The sequence below is a fragment of the Prionailurus bengalensis genome, chromosome A2, assembly GCF_016509475.1.
Source record: "Prionailurus bengalensis isolate Pbe53 chromosome A2, Fcat_Pben_1.1_paternal_pri, whole genome shotgun sequence".
NCBI lineage: Eukaryota > Metazoa > Chordata > Mammalia > Carnivora > Felidae > Prionailurus > Prionailurus bengalensis.
The window spans coordinates 34,099,192-34,114,257 of NC_057348.1; the positions used below are offsets into that span (position 1 = coordinate 34,099,192).

Genomic DNA, 15,066 nt, shown 5'->3' on the forward strand with positions numbered 1-15,066 from the left:
GAGAGAGAGAGGGAGACCCAGAATCTGAAGCAGGCTCCAGGCTCTGAGCTGTCAGCACCGTGGGGCTCGAACTTGCAGACTGGGAGATCATGACCTGAGCCAAAGTTGGACACTTACATGACTGAGCCACCCAGGCACCTCTGTTGCTGTTGTTTAAAAAACATTTTTTTTAATGTTTATTAATTTTTGAAGGAGAGAGAGACAGAGTGTGAGTGGGGGTGGGGGCAGAGAGAGAGGGAGACACAGAATCTGAAGCAGACTCCAGGCTTTGAGCTGTCAGCACAGAGCCCATGGGGCTTGAACCCACAAACTGCAAGATCATCACCTGAGTCGAAGTCAGATGCTCAATAGACTGCTGTTGTTGTTTTTAAATGTTTATTTACTTGCGAGAGTGAGCACACGTTCACATGCACTAGTGGGGGACTGGCAGAGAGAGAACAAGAGAGAGAATCCCAAGTAGGCTCCTCTCTGTCAGCCCAGAGCCCCATACGGGGCACGTACTCCCCAGCCGTGAGATCATGGCCTGAGCCGAAATCAAGGGTCAGACGCTTACCCAACTGAGCCACCCAGGTGCCCTAGTGTCTTTTGATGTAAAGAGTTTTTTTTAATCCAAAATATTTAAAATTCTCTAGTTTATAATAGCCAAATTATGGAAACAGCCCAAGTGTCCAACAACTGATGAATGGATAAAGAAGATGTGGTATCTATATACAACGGGGTATTACTCAGCCATAAAAAAGAATGAAATCTTGCCGTTTGTAATGACATGAATGGATCTAGAGACTATAATGGAAATAAGTCAGCCAGAGAAAGATAAATACCATATGATTTCACTCCTATGTGGAATTTAAGAAACAAAACAAACAAAGAAACAAAGAGACAAACCAAAAAACATTCTCTTAACTATAGAGAACAAACTGGTGGTTACCAGAAAGATTGGGGGTGGGGAGGATGGGTAAAACAGGTGATGAGCACCGGGTGAAGTGTTGAATCACTATCTCGTGCACCTGAAAGTAATATGACACTATGTTAACTATACTGGAATTAAAGTTTAAAAACATATTTTAAGTCCTTTAAAAAGTGAAATAACTAAACGTAGATCTTTTTTGTTGTTGTACCTTCTGTTAACCTTATTTATCACAAGCATCGGTTCCTACCCCCAAACTCTGAGTAGTTGATTTTAAAAATCAGCTTTTAAAGTTTGTTTTAACCCGTTGATATTTCTTCATTTTAATTTGCACTTTGTCTTTTAAATTTAACAGATTTTTAAAACATTTTAGAATAGAAGCCGTTTGTAAATATTTCCATATTTCATAGTTACTTTGATATCCTTTTGTAGTAAGATGTGTGCATATTTGTATGTGCTTGTGTTTATTAATTTCCCTTCTCTGTCTTCATTCTTTCCTATGTCATTTTTATATAGGATGTGTTGTGCTGGTTAACTTTGCAATTGAGTGCAGACATTTCATAATAAGATCCAGAAGGACCGGAGGAATAGCCCTCAGCACAAATGAAGAGACTTTCTCTGCTTGCCTCTGGGAAGGGGGTGAATATGCTTGGGGTTGTATGGAATCTGGTTGCATGATGTTAGCTGGAAATCGTTTTTTAAAAATGTAAGTACAAGAAGGGTTGCTGGACAGTGAAAAAAGTGAGATGTAGTAGAGCCTTACTTGTTCGGCGGCTCCTCCCTTTCTGATGGGGGAATGGCCGATGGCACGTGCTCCACCTCCTGCAACAGAGTCAGAGAGAGATGACAGATTGTCCTGCTCTCCTCCCTCTGGACGCCAGAATGATAGCAGGTGAGCCCGGAGCAGCCAATGGGCTTTGAATCGTGGTTGAATATCACAAGAAGAGTCTTCGTGTTCATTCACGGCAGTCTGTTCCTGTCTTAGGGCTGGGGTGCTAACGCTGCTCCCTCTGCCTCCATTGTTCTGTTCCCAGCCCTCTCCGACCTCCTCCTTGATTTTCATGTCTCTGGTCAGAGGTCATGTCCCTAAAATAACTACTCCATCTGCCTTCTCTGACTCCATTTTTCTCTACGGCATGCATCACTACCTAGAATTATTGTTTATCTTTTTCCTACTAAAATGTATTCTCCATGAGGATATAAACATTCTGACTTGGGGCAGAATGGCTCAGTTGGTTAAGTGGCTCAGTTGGTTAAGTGTCTGACTCTTGCTTTAGGCTCAGATCATATCTCACGGTTCATGGGTCCGAACCCTATATCGGGCTCTGTGCTGACAGTGTGGAGCCTGATTGGGATTCTCTCTCTCTGTGTGCCTCCCCTGCTTGCTCTCTCTCTCTCTCAAAATAAATAAATAAACTTAAAAAAACAAAACAAAACATTCCATCTTGTTCCCCACTTTATCCGCAGGGTCCAGAATAGTACACAGCACAAATGAGTGCCCAGTACCCTTTTGTTAAGTGAATACATAGGAAAACTAGCCTGGTGCGTTTGAATGAAACTGGTTAAGCTGCAATGAATTAGTAACAGTTTTCTTGGGGTGATTTGAATCTTGAGTGAGTGACACGAAGGTGAGCGTATGATTGGAGTTCACTCTCCAGCAGTGACGTGATTCTTGTGTTAACTTATGAAGTTAAGTTAGGGAGTTGTTATAAAGCACGAACATTTATTTGTACAGACTCTAATTTAAAATGGCATCTGCCTGTAGGCTCTACGACAGTATCTGACAACTTCCCCTTAGACGCATATAAAAACTAAAAAAAAAAAAAAAAAGATAGACACCAGCCCTGATAGACGATCAGGTGCAGAATATCAGAGGAATTCTCACCAACTATAAATTAAATGGCGCGCAGTATTGGGAAATCCACTCACGGTTCTCTCATGAAACAGTACCACCTGCTTCCTCAAAAGAAAGGAAGAAACACTTCTTTCGTAATTAATTGACAGAGCAATTAAAAAAGCAAAAATAAAACATATACCTACAAGGAATTGCAGAGAAAAGTTTAGCAATTAAAGGGTGAGTAAAATTTTTCTGGCAAATGTAAACAGAAAGGCTCAAAGGTGGCAAAATTATTTTCTGACAATTTAAAATCTGAGACAATGGGGCACCTGGGTGGCTCAGTGTGTTGAGCCTCTGACTTCAGCTCAGGTCATGATCTCACAGTTCTGAGTTGGAGCCCCGCATCAGGCTAGTGCTGTCAGCACAGAGCATGCTTTTCTGTCCCCCTCTCTCTCTGCCCCTTCCCTGCTCGCGCTCTCTCTCTGAAAAATAAGAAGATTCAATAGGTCTTTTGTATACAGAAACTATACCCTCCTCTTGGATATCCATTAATGTTTTAAAAAACTGACCAGGTGTTAGCACACTGAGAAAATAACTTCCCCAAATAAAAATACATAAAGTATCTTGAACATAGTGCAATAAAATTAGAGATAAATAATAAATGTATGCTATAAATCTTAGCAGTAAATAAAAATACTTTCCCCCAGGGGCGCCTGGGTGGCTCCGTCGGTTGAGCGTCCGACTTTGGCTCAGGTCATGATTTCATGGTTGGTGAGTTCGAGCCCCGCGTCGGCCTCTGGGCTGACAGCTCAGAGCCTGGAGCCTGCTTCGGACTCTGTGACCTCCCTCTCTCTACCCCTCCCCCACTTGTGCTCTGTCTCTCAAAAATAAATAAATGTAAAAAAAAAAAAAAATACTTTCCCCCAAAATATTGAGGTAAAGAAGAAACAAAAAGCACATATTTACTGGCAATTTAGAAATTAATGAGAAGAGAATATCTTCAGAAAACCAGGAAACCCAAACCATTAGCAAAATTATTGGCTTAAATATGTTCATCATGAAATAAGAAAGAATTAAGGTAAATGAAGTGAACCAAGTGTTTATAAAAAGGGGGAAAAATAAGGTGAGTGTTCACCACAAAAACTTGTCAAAATGACAAAACATCCATATTGAAAATAGAAGAAAAAATAACAAATACTACAGCAAAAACTGGTGGATTTGGCCAAGAAGAGCCATACAATTGACAAATAATTCTATGGGCTTAAAAATAAAAACAACGCAAAATAGACAAATCTTGGGAAATTTTTACCTAGGACAAAAAGAAGAGAAAATACAACAAATACAATTTCAAATGAAAACAGAGCAAAGAAAAAGAGATGCCCTTTCTTTTAAGGTGTTGGCGGATTTCAAAGAAATGAATGTTTTTCTGAGAGAATATCCAATCAGAATCCAGTTCTGAAAAAACAGAACTGTTTGTCAGAAAATTATCTCTAATATAACTTCGGAGGCCAAACAAATGAGGTTTTCAAACTTTCAAGAAATAGGTAATTCCTATGTTTAATGCATAAAATTTTCGAGAGCAAGATAGCCACGACTGCCATAACATAATACTACAGACCGAGTGGCTTAAACAATGGAAATTTGTTTTCGGACAGTTGTGAGGGCTGGGAGTCCAAGGTCAAGGTGGTGGCCATGCTGGTTTCTCTTGAGGCCTCTGTCCTTGGCTTACAGAAGGCCCCCTTCTTACTGTGTCCTCCCCTGGCCCTTTCTCCGTGCCAGACTCCTGGTGTCTCTTTCTCTTCTTACAAAGACACTAGTCCTATCTGATTAGGGCCACAACCTTAGGACCTCATTTGACCTTCCTCACCGCCCTAAAGGCCCAGTCTCCAAATACAGTCCCATGGGGGTGAGAGTTTCCATGTCCGAATTTTGGGGAAACCCAAGCCAGTCCATAACGGATGGAATTACAGATAAAAAGAGAAATCTGAAATTTATTGTTCTGTTTTAGAGAGGACATGTATGAACAGTTATGTCATCAGTAGTAACAATGAATATTCTTTAACAGTTCGCAGTCCATAAAACTTGCTCATTTATATTATCTCTCGGATCACTACAATGCCATCTCATCTGAGGGCTTCTCTGAGTAGCACCTCCCTGGATCCTGTGCTATTAGGTCCGTGTAATAGGGCCATTGCTCTGTAACTCACTTCCTGGATTGATTTTTCTTTTGAACACTTAGCATCATCCACTGTATTTATTTGTGTTGTTAGCTACTGCCTGTCCCTTCCATTAGAAAAGGCTTCCTGAGGGCAGACTGCATCTGTATTGTGCCCTACTGTACCTCCGCACCTAGAACATAGGCGCATAGTAGGTGATCAAAACATTGTTACAGGAAAGAGTAAGGTGTCACGTCACCTCTCAATTAACCATGTGGTTATGTAGGTGGTGCAGGAGCTGTTAACAGATGAGGGACCAGACGTTCACATGAGCGTAGGTGAGGGGTTCTGATTTCCTGTCCTGTATACTCTTCCCGTCATCGGACAGGACAGTCTTCACGACTCACATTCTTGTCTGAGATGATTATATAAACGTGTTTTCTTTGGGGAGAAAAGCGTCATTGAGATAGAATTCACATGCCATATAATTCATCCATTTAAAGTATACAATTCACAGGTGCCTGGGTGGCTCAGTTGGTTAAGCGACCAATTTCAGTCAGGATCTCACGGTTTGCGGGTTCGAGCCCCACGTCGGGCTCTGTGCTGACAGCTCACAGCCTGGAGCCTGCTTCAGATTCTGTGTCTCCCTCTCTCTCTGCCCCTTCCCCACTTGCTCTCTCTCTCTCTCTCTCTCAAAAATACACATTAAAAAACATTTAAAGTATACAATTTAATGTGTTTTAATACACCCACAGAATTGTGCAAGCGTCACCACAACCAATTTCAGCACATTTTTTTTATCCTGAAAAGAAATACCCTTTCAGGTGGCACACTTCAATTCCTCCATCAACCAGCTCTAGGCAACCGCCAATGACGAGTTGCCTTCCCCCTGAACTCATCTCCCTCCCTCTGCTCTGGCCACACTGCCCCTCCACTGTCCCTCCTACTTGCTCCCTTCTTCCTGTGATCCTCTCCCCACCTGCTCTAGTCCCGGCTGACTCCTTGTTGTCATCATATCTCAGCTGCCTCTGGGTCTTCTGAGTGTCTTCTAGAAACTGAAAAGTACACAGCCACCCTGCCCGAGTTTAAATCCAAGCTCTGTTAGCCTGACAACTGTGTGACTTTAGGAGAGCTTCCTTCTCTGTTTCAGTTTGTTTTTCTGTACAAGGGGACAATAATGGTGCCTCCGAGGATTAAATGAGCTATTGTGTGAAAACTGCTTAGCACGCTGTCTGGCATATAGTCAGCACCATGTTCATATCATCACCATTACCATCTCCACTTCCACCATTGTTATTATTAACCATTTGGCTACAGGTATCAGGGAACTCGCAAGTAAAGTGTATCACTATTGATCCAACGATTCACTTTAAGAAATGTATTCTAGAGGCACCTGGGTGTCTCCGTCGATTAAGCACCTAACTCTTGGTTGCAGCTCAGGTCATGATCTCACAGTTTGTGGGATCCAGCTTCACGTTGGGCTCTGTGCTGACAGCTTGGAGCCTACTTGGGATTCTCTCTCTCCCTCTCTCTCTGCCTCTCCCCCGATTGCATGCGCACACTTTCTCTTTCTCTCTTCCCCTCTCTCCCCAAATAAATACATAAACTAAAAACAAGGCAACCTAAGTAAACAATTGGACAAGGACATAAGGATTTGTGGGCATCGTGGGATTAAAAATATTTTTTAAAAAGAGGAGTGGAAATTTTGAAACAGAGTGCATGTTGGTTAAAAAGCAATGGAATAATACACAGCCTTATTAAGACTTACCTACACCGGGAATTCTCAACCTTTTCTTGTTCTATGGACCTCCCAGCCTGGAGAAACCTAATGGATACTTTCCTACAATAATGTTTTTAATTGTATGAAACAGAATACACAGGATTGCAAAGAAAACATTTATGTGAAAATAAAGCTATCAGACATTGAAAAACCTGTAATATATTAATAAATAGGATTCTTTGTATAGAGACAAATAAGATCTAGTAGGTCTAAGAGTTATAATTTTGAACTGCTGGTAAACAAAAATACACCAAGATATATGTGACAAGCTTGAGACAGATTTGCAGGTACAGCTAACATGACTGTGATTTCTTGCCTATATCAATAATTGGAAGAAATGTTAAATTTCAGTTGGAGTCTGTGAAAATAAAGATATAATCTTTTTCCACACCCAAATCCACAAACCCTCAGGTTTAAAAGCCATGATCTAGCTTATGGGTCCCCGGATGGTTTCTATAAAGGTCCAGATAATAAATATAACAGGTGCATCGGCCATACTTTCTCGGTCACAAATATAGTTGAAGAATGTGGGGAATAGGGGTGCTGACCCTCCTGCTGTCAAAAATCTGCATATCACTTTAAAAAAAACTTTATTATTTTTTTAAATTTTTAAAAAAATGTTTATTTTTGAGACAGAGAGACAGAGTGTAAACAGGGGAGGGGCAGAGAGAGAGGGAGACACAGAATCCGAAGCAGGCTCCAGGCTCTGAGCTGCCAGCACAGAGCCCAATGCGGGGCTTGAACTCACACACAGTGGGATCATGAGCTGAGCCAAAGTTGGATGCTTAACTTACTGAGCCACCCAGGTGCCCCTAAAAGACTTCATTTTTAAGTATTCTCTACACCCAACAGGGGGCTCGAACTTACGACCCTGAGATCAAGAGTAGCATGCTCTACTGACTGAGCCAGTCATGTACCCCCAGCATGTAACTTTGGACTCCCCAGAAACTTAACTAGTAATAGTCTACTGTTGACTTGAAGCCTTACTGATAGCAGTCGCTTAACACACATTTTGTATGCTATATGTATCCTATACTATGTTCTTAAAATAAAGAAAGCTAGAGAAAAGGAAATGTCATTAAGAAAATCATAAGGAGGAAAAATACATTCAGAGTGTTGTACTGTCTAAAAAAAAATTCACATATAAGTGGACTGCACAGTTCAAACCCTCATTGTTCAAGGGTCAACTGCGCTCAATATTGCCGTTGTAGTGAGAAAGCAATGTGTAAACAAATAGGTGTGGTTGTGTTCCGATGAAACTTTATTTCCTCAAACAGGTCGAGGGCCTGCTTTTGGCTTCTGGAACACGGTGTGCTGTCCCCAATCTGGAGTACTATTTTCTGACACAGAAGAATGTTCCTAAACTGCTAAGTGAAAAAAAATCAATAATTTTTATTTGATACATAATTATGCACTGTCCCGTTGGTGAAAAAAGCATATCTCTATGTATGTCTTTGTGCATATGTATGCAGGGAGGTATGCATCTAGATACACAAGTCTGAACGACCAACAAAACTGTTAAGAGTGATTATTTCTGGGTGATGGGAATACGAACAATATTTTTTTCCTTTATACCTTTCTATAGTCTCTCATTCCCCCCTGCCATCAGTATGTATTCATTTTATAATGAGAAAAATAAGAATTAAAAAAGAGTTAATTTCAGTGGGCTTTAAAAGCCCAAACTCGGGGCACCTGGGTGGCTCAGTCGGTTAAGCGTCCGACTTCAGCTCAGGTCATGATCTCGCAGTCCGTGAGTTCGAGCCCTGCGTCGGGCTCTGGGCTGATGGCTCAGAGCCTGGAGCCTGCTTCCGATTCTGTGTCTCCCTCTCTCTCTGCCCCTCCCCCGTTCATGCTCTGTCTCTCTCTGTCTCAAAAATAAATAAAGTTTAAAAAAAAAATAAAAAATAAAAAAATAAAAGCCCAAACTCATAAGGAACAGAAGTTCCCCCTTGGGTCCTCTTCATCACTTCTAAGTCCTTAAAGAGAATGAACTCACTGGCATCCTCTCACTGTCACAAAACAAATGCCAATACTGACAATGTTTTATGTGGTTCAGAACATTACCCTGAGGGGGTTCCTGGGTGGCTCAGTCGGTTGGGTGTCCGACTTCGGCTCAGGTCATGATCTCACCGTCCGTGAGTTCGAGCCCCTCACTGGGCCCTCTGCTGACAGCTCAGAGCCTGGAGCCTGCTTCAGATTCTGTGTCTTCCTCTCTTTCTGCCCCTCCCCCCAGTAGCACTTTGTCTCTCTCTCTCAAAAATAAGATAAAAACATGGGGCGTCTGTGTGGCTCATTCGGTTAAGCGTCCGACTTCGCCTCAGGTCATGATCTCGCGGTCCGTGAGTTCGAGCCCCAGTGTTGGGCACTGGGCTGACAGCTCAGAGCCTGGAGCCTGCTTCAGATTCTGTGTGTCCCTCTCTCTCTGACCCTCCCCCATTCATGGTCTGTCTCTCTCTGTCTCAAAAATAAATAAACATTAAAAAAATAAAAATAAAAATAAAAATATTAAAAAAATAAAATAAAACATTATCCTGAGAAGGGGATCCATTAGTTTTCTACAGACTTCCAGAGGGGTCCACGGAACAAGACAAAGTTAGTCTGTCTCCTGTAGGGTCTACACCAAGGATCCTGTTGCAACCCTCTTGGAGTTAAATGGCCCAAGTTTAATGTCTTCACTGCAGCCCTCAAAGGATTACAATCAAAGTCCACACAGACGCCAGCTCAGGACTTACAACTGGTAGGTCCTCTGTAAATGTAAAGCCACCCTCCTTCCCATCTGGTGGTCAATGGGACCTCCACTGGGCTGCGAAGATGGAGATCTTGCCGAGTGCTACCTCAGAACCCCTCACTCTCCCCTCCAGCACGCTACCCATCAACATCTCTGTGATTTCTTGCGGTCTCCGGTGTCACTCCTGTGCTACTCATCCTAAAGAGGAAGAATACACCTCAAGTAACAGTGTACAGAATTTCCTTCAGCCCTCTCAAACCTAGGGAGCCAGAGAGCTTTAATGGGACCGCAGCCTCAGCAAGGTGAAGACCTTGGCCCCAGGCAACGCGGCCACAGCCAGCAGGGTAAGGAGCCTCATTTCCCACGATGCCTCTGGGGCTCACTCTTGTCCAATCCCACCTCAACCCCCTCGGCCTATTTCTGACTCCTTGGCTATGCTCCAGCTCAGCCCTGGCTCAGAAAGCAGTCCCTCCCCCTTTTCTCAGTCATCCACCAAGGATCGGAGATCTCACGTCCTCAGGAGAAACATGTCTACGACCAGTTCATTCCATACAACTTTTCCCTCTGCTGATGCCTTAAAATTTTTTTTTCTGAGCTTTATTAGAAGCATCTTAAAAATTTTACTTTTAATGTTTATCCATTTTTAAGAGAGAGAGAGAGAGAGAGAGAGAGAGAGAGAAAGCCAGCAGGGGAGGGGCAGAGAGAGAGGGAGACACAGAATCCGAAGCAGGCTCCAGGCTCTGAGCTGTCAGCACAGAGCCCAACACAGGGCTCGAACCCACGAACCATGAGATCGCGACCTGAGCCGAAGTCAGACGCTTAACCGACTGAGCCACCCGGGTGCCCCTATCATAAGCATCTTATTATACATATCTTGATTTATTCGTTACCACTTAACGTAAAAAAGCAGACACACAATGTTTTAAAGACTACTTGAAACGGTCCCTGGGGTAGGAAACAGAAGGCTACCACTTACTAGTGACGCAATTTTGTTAAATCCCTCTTGGAGCCTCAAGTTGCTCAGTTCCCACTGCCCAAATGGGCATGATGGCTTGTAGGGTTCTGGAGAGGATTAACACAGATATTCTATGGGAAAATGTTTGTTGTAATTTTCCATAGCAGTTTGGGAAGCCCAATGCCTAAAGGAGTCAGGCAGCTAATGTAAAGGAGGGGAGGAGGCCAGAATGAGGCAGTAGGGGTTGGTGGGGACTACTGTGCTGGGGACAGGTTCCGTATAAATGGACAGGCATTGCTCAGTGGTGTCCAATTATGGCTATGCAGGAATGAGGACCCAGTACTGCTGGAGTTTAATTTTCAAAAAAGTTTTTTATGATGTTTATTTTTGACAGAGAGACAGAATGCAAGTAGGGGAGGGGCAGAGAGAGAGAGGGAGACACAAAATACGACTAGGGGTTCAAACCCACAAACCGGGGGATCGTGACCTGAGCCGAAGTCAGATGCTTAACCGACTGAGCCACCCAGGAGACCCTGGGATTTAATTTTCAAAGAGAAATCAGAAATAAAGACTCTTTGGGGCATCTGGGTCGCTCAATCAGTTAAGCATGAGACTCCTGATTTCAGCTCAAGTAATGAGCTCATGGTTCATGAGATTGAGCCCCCAGTCAGCTCTGTACTGACAATGAGCGGACTTGCTTGGGATTCTCTCTCTCCATCTCTCACTCTGCCCCTCCCCCATTTGTGTGTGTGTGTGTGTGTGTGTGTGTGTACGCACGCACACACACACTCTCTCTCTCTCTCTCCAAATAAATAAACATTAAAAAAAAGAAACTGGGGCACCTAGTTGCTCAGTCAATTAAGTGTCCAATTTCGGCTCAGGTCATGATCTCATGGTCTGTGAGTTCAAGACCCATATCGGGCTCTGTGCTGACAGCTTACAGCCTGGAGCCTGGAGCCTGCTTCAGATTCTGTATCTTCCTCTCTCTCTGACCCTCTCTGGCTCACACTCTGCCTCTCTCTCTCTCTCTCATATAAACAGACACTAAAAAAAAAAAGAAAGACTTTTTATGATATTTCTTGAGTTTTGAAACATTGCATTTGCCAAATACAACCCAGAGCCTTTCTTATAGAAAGCCAATTTACAACTCTGTGCTATGTTTGTGTACGTTGCGTTAAACTGGAACAGACATCTGGATTGGGTCCCTCAGTTATTTTCGCTTCAGTGTTTTCTTCACTATGTGCTCTGTGAGTCTAAGGTGTTTTTTTCTCACCCCTCCTCAATAACATTGTAATGTTCTTGTGGGCAGTTCACATCTCCTGTACTGAAGTATCATTCAAACTGGGTTAATCATCTCCGTAAATAGTACTCGCTTGTTAGTTCTTCATATGGCTCTCTCTCTCTCTTTTTTTTTTTGTGTGTGTGGTGAATATTTCTTTCTTTTTCTTTTTTCTTTTTTTTTAACATGAAATTTGTCAAATTGGTTTCCGTACAACACCCATTAAATTTCAGCACGAGTCAGCAACTGCCCGAGCTGCTTGTTAAAAATGCTGATTTGCCTTATCAATTCTTTCCAAGGTATATGCCCAGGAGAAATGTGTACATATATCCATCCAAAGACATGTACAAGAATGTCCATAGCAGCTCAATTCATAATAGCTGGCGACAGACGTCCATCCAATCGTCCATCGGTGTCAGAATAAATACAAAATAATCATTCACAATAAAAATCTATACGGCAATGAAAATGAATTAACTGCAACCGTGTGCAGGAACGTGGATGGATCTCACAAATGTAATGTTGACCAAAGGAAGTTGGACACCTAAGAATATGCGGAGTGTGTTTCCATTTATGTAAACACAGAAATTGGCAGAACCCAATGTATGGGGTATAAGGATAATATCAGGATAACTGTTGGAGAGAGGCAGGGACAAAAGGGGACACCAGGCACTTCTGGGGTGCTGGCAGTATTTCTGGTTGCATGGACATGTGAAAATTCACTGAGCTGAACATCATTTATGCTTTTCTGTACATTACCACCTCAATGCAAACCTAACATGCTAATTCCAAGGCTGCACCCCACACTGACAGATGGGAGTCCCCAGGCATGACCAGAGCGGGTCATTGCACGACTTCCCTTTCGAGAAATACATTGCACTTGGAAGAGCACAGATTTATTCCTCCAAGGGGCTTCTGCAGGCACTCTCGGCTAACCCACCCAGCATGTGCATTTCCCAGCTTCTCTTGTGTATTTCTACATTTTACTGGATGCAAAAAGCGACATAAAATTAAGAGGCATTATGGGTACATTCAAAGGCACTTGAGGGCATAGAGAGAGACAGCTCTGATAATGTGCCAGCTTATAAAATATGGCTAAATAAAATTAAAAGTTTATAGGGTGACTAAGAAACCATATCCCCGGGGAAAAAGTCAAGCGTTCACCGCCGCTGAAATCCAGCCGAATCCTGGCTTCCCTGGGGAAGGAGATTGGGTGGAGGCCAAGAGGCTCTGGGGCTTTCCTGGAAGGAAAAAAGGGGAAGGTTCTCTGACAGAGGTAGGGACAGGGAAGGACCAGCATTGTAGACATTTTGGGAACTGCACTCTCGGGCTTTGTTTTTGTCAGTGTGGGAATGCTGAAGCTGAGAGATTTATTCAGGTCACATTTATTTACAATTTGTGCTCTTGCATTTAAGAATCCAGAAATAAATTGGATGTCAAAGGGACACCAAAAAGGAATCTTTTAATAAGCTATGGGAAGGCCCAGACTGCATATATGAGCTTCATCTTTGAATCCCCAGCACCTGACACCATGCCTGGCAGATAAGAATACTCACTAACTTCATTCATTCATTCAGCATCTATTTATGGAGTACTTACTTTAGGTTAGGTACCATTCTTAAGTAGTTGAGACAAATAGAAGTCTCCCACCTCAAGGAGCTTAGAGTCTAAGTGATGGGAGATCAGCCAATTCATCAGAGATACAGTATGTTCCACGGTGGGAAGTTCGAAAAAATAAATCAGAAAAGAATAGAGGGTTGGAGGCTTGAAAAATGTTGCAGTTTTACTTGGGGAGGTTGAGGAAGGTCTTACTGAAAATTTGAGCAAGACCCAAGGACAAAGAGTAAGCCATGTGGATATGTGAGGGAAAAGCCTTCTAGGTAGAGGGAACAGCAGATGCAAAGGCCCTGTGGCATGAGTGTGCCTTGTGTGTCTGAGGATGTCAAAGAGGCTAGAGTGGTTGGTAAAGAGTGAATGAGAGGAAGGTAGAAAGAAGTGAGATCCAACAGGTGATGGGGCTGCTGGATCATCGGCTGCGAGGATTCTGGCTTTAACTCTGAGTGAGTCAAAAGCCTTTGGAAGATTTTAGATAGAGAAATTACATGATCAGACTAATTACTGATTGAATGATTAAACATGGCACTGTACACACCACAAATGACTTTACTTTAACATACGTTATTATATTTGATCTTCAGAAGGACCGTAAGAGGAAAGAAGAACAGGAATTGTTAGCCACATTTTCCAAGGATTACGTTATGGAAATTAACAGCATGGGCTTTGGAGATACACAGATCTGGGCTTGAATCTTAACCCAGCCACATGAAGATCCAGGACTTTGTGCAAGAGTCAGCCTCAGTTTCCCCATCTCTGCAATGGAGAAAATAACGCTATTGGGAGAGAGGACTGGATACAATTACCAATAGACGTGCCTCACTCAGTGTCCAGCACACTTTTTGCTCAGTAAGTGACATTTGTTGCCACCCTGTCCAGCTGGAGGTGGTTGCAGACATCATCCAACTTTGAGGATCTAAGAGATAGTCTCCAGAAACCCGCGTCAGCATCGGCTGGAGTAAATACAGAGATTCCTGGGCCAATGCCAGATCTCTCGAGTCCTAATTCTGTTGCTTTGGAACCTCATTTCAACAATTAAGAACTTAAAGCGAATGTATCAATAGAGCAGAGGAGCATGGAGGTTAAGGTAGCTCCGATATAATGAATGAATAAATTACATAGCTCTTCTAGCTACGAAGGAAGGTTCTTAAAATGACATTGTACTTAAAATGAACTCACCATAAAAAAAAATCCATTTGCAATCCTCTGATTAGTGTTTCACTTTAAACAGTCAAAATTTAGTTTAAAAGAAACTCTACATCCAAAAGATTATCGTGCTCACGTCAGCATCACGTATACTAAAACTGGAATGACACAGAGAAGATTTGCATGGACCCTGTGCAAAAAGATGATCTGTGTACCATCCAAGTCACCCTGTGGGCTCCTCGGGGCTACAAGCACCACTTAACTTGGAGCATCACTGGAAAGACCGCAGGATGTAAAGGAATAATTTGAGCATCATGTCCCGTGCTGACGCTTTTGTCTCGAGGTTAGGGCACGTAAGTAACCGGTTAGCCTAGGGCACAGAAGGGGCAGATGAAGACAGGGTCTGGTTCCTTCCAGGAAGGCTGAAAATAGACACGTTGGTGCCACGCTCTGGAACATTTACACAAGGCAGGAAGCCTCAGTGCGCCCAGGACTACTTTTGCCTAGGGAGACCCGGCAACCGGTTCAAGTGGTTGTCAAGCTGTAGGGCTTGGAGTCTACAAAAAAGAACAGACCTGCAGAGGTTAAGATTTACGCTCTAGGACTGTAGGAGCACCACTTCGAACACACAGTTCACGTGGATTCTTGGCGGACTCCTCCTGGC

General features: G+C 43.0%; 1 non-coding gene across 1 annotated transcript; it reads left to right on the forward strand.

Moving 5' to 3' along the window:
* The first annotated feature begins 14,530 nt into the window (after window positions 1–14,530).
* Window positions 14,531–14,639, forward strand: LOC122488830. Its single transcript, XR_006298747.1, has one exon. It is a non-coding gene; the product is annotated as a U6 spliceosomal RNA (small nuclear RNA).
* The last annotated feature ends 427 nt before the right edge of the window (window positions 14,640–15,066 follow it).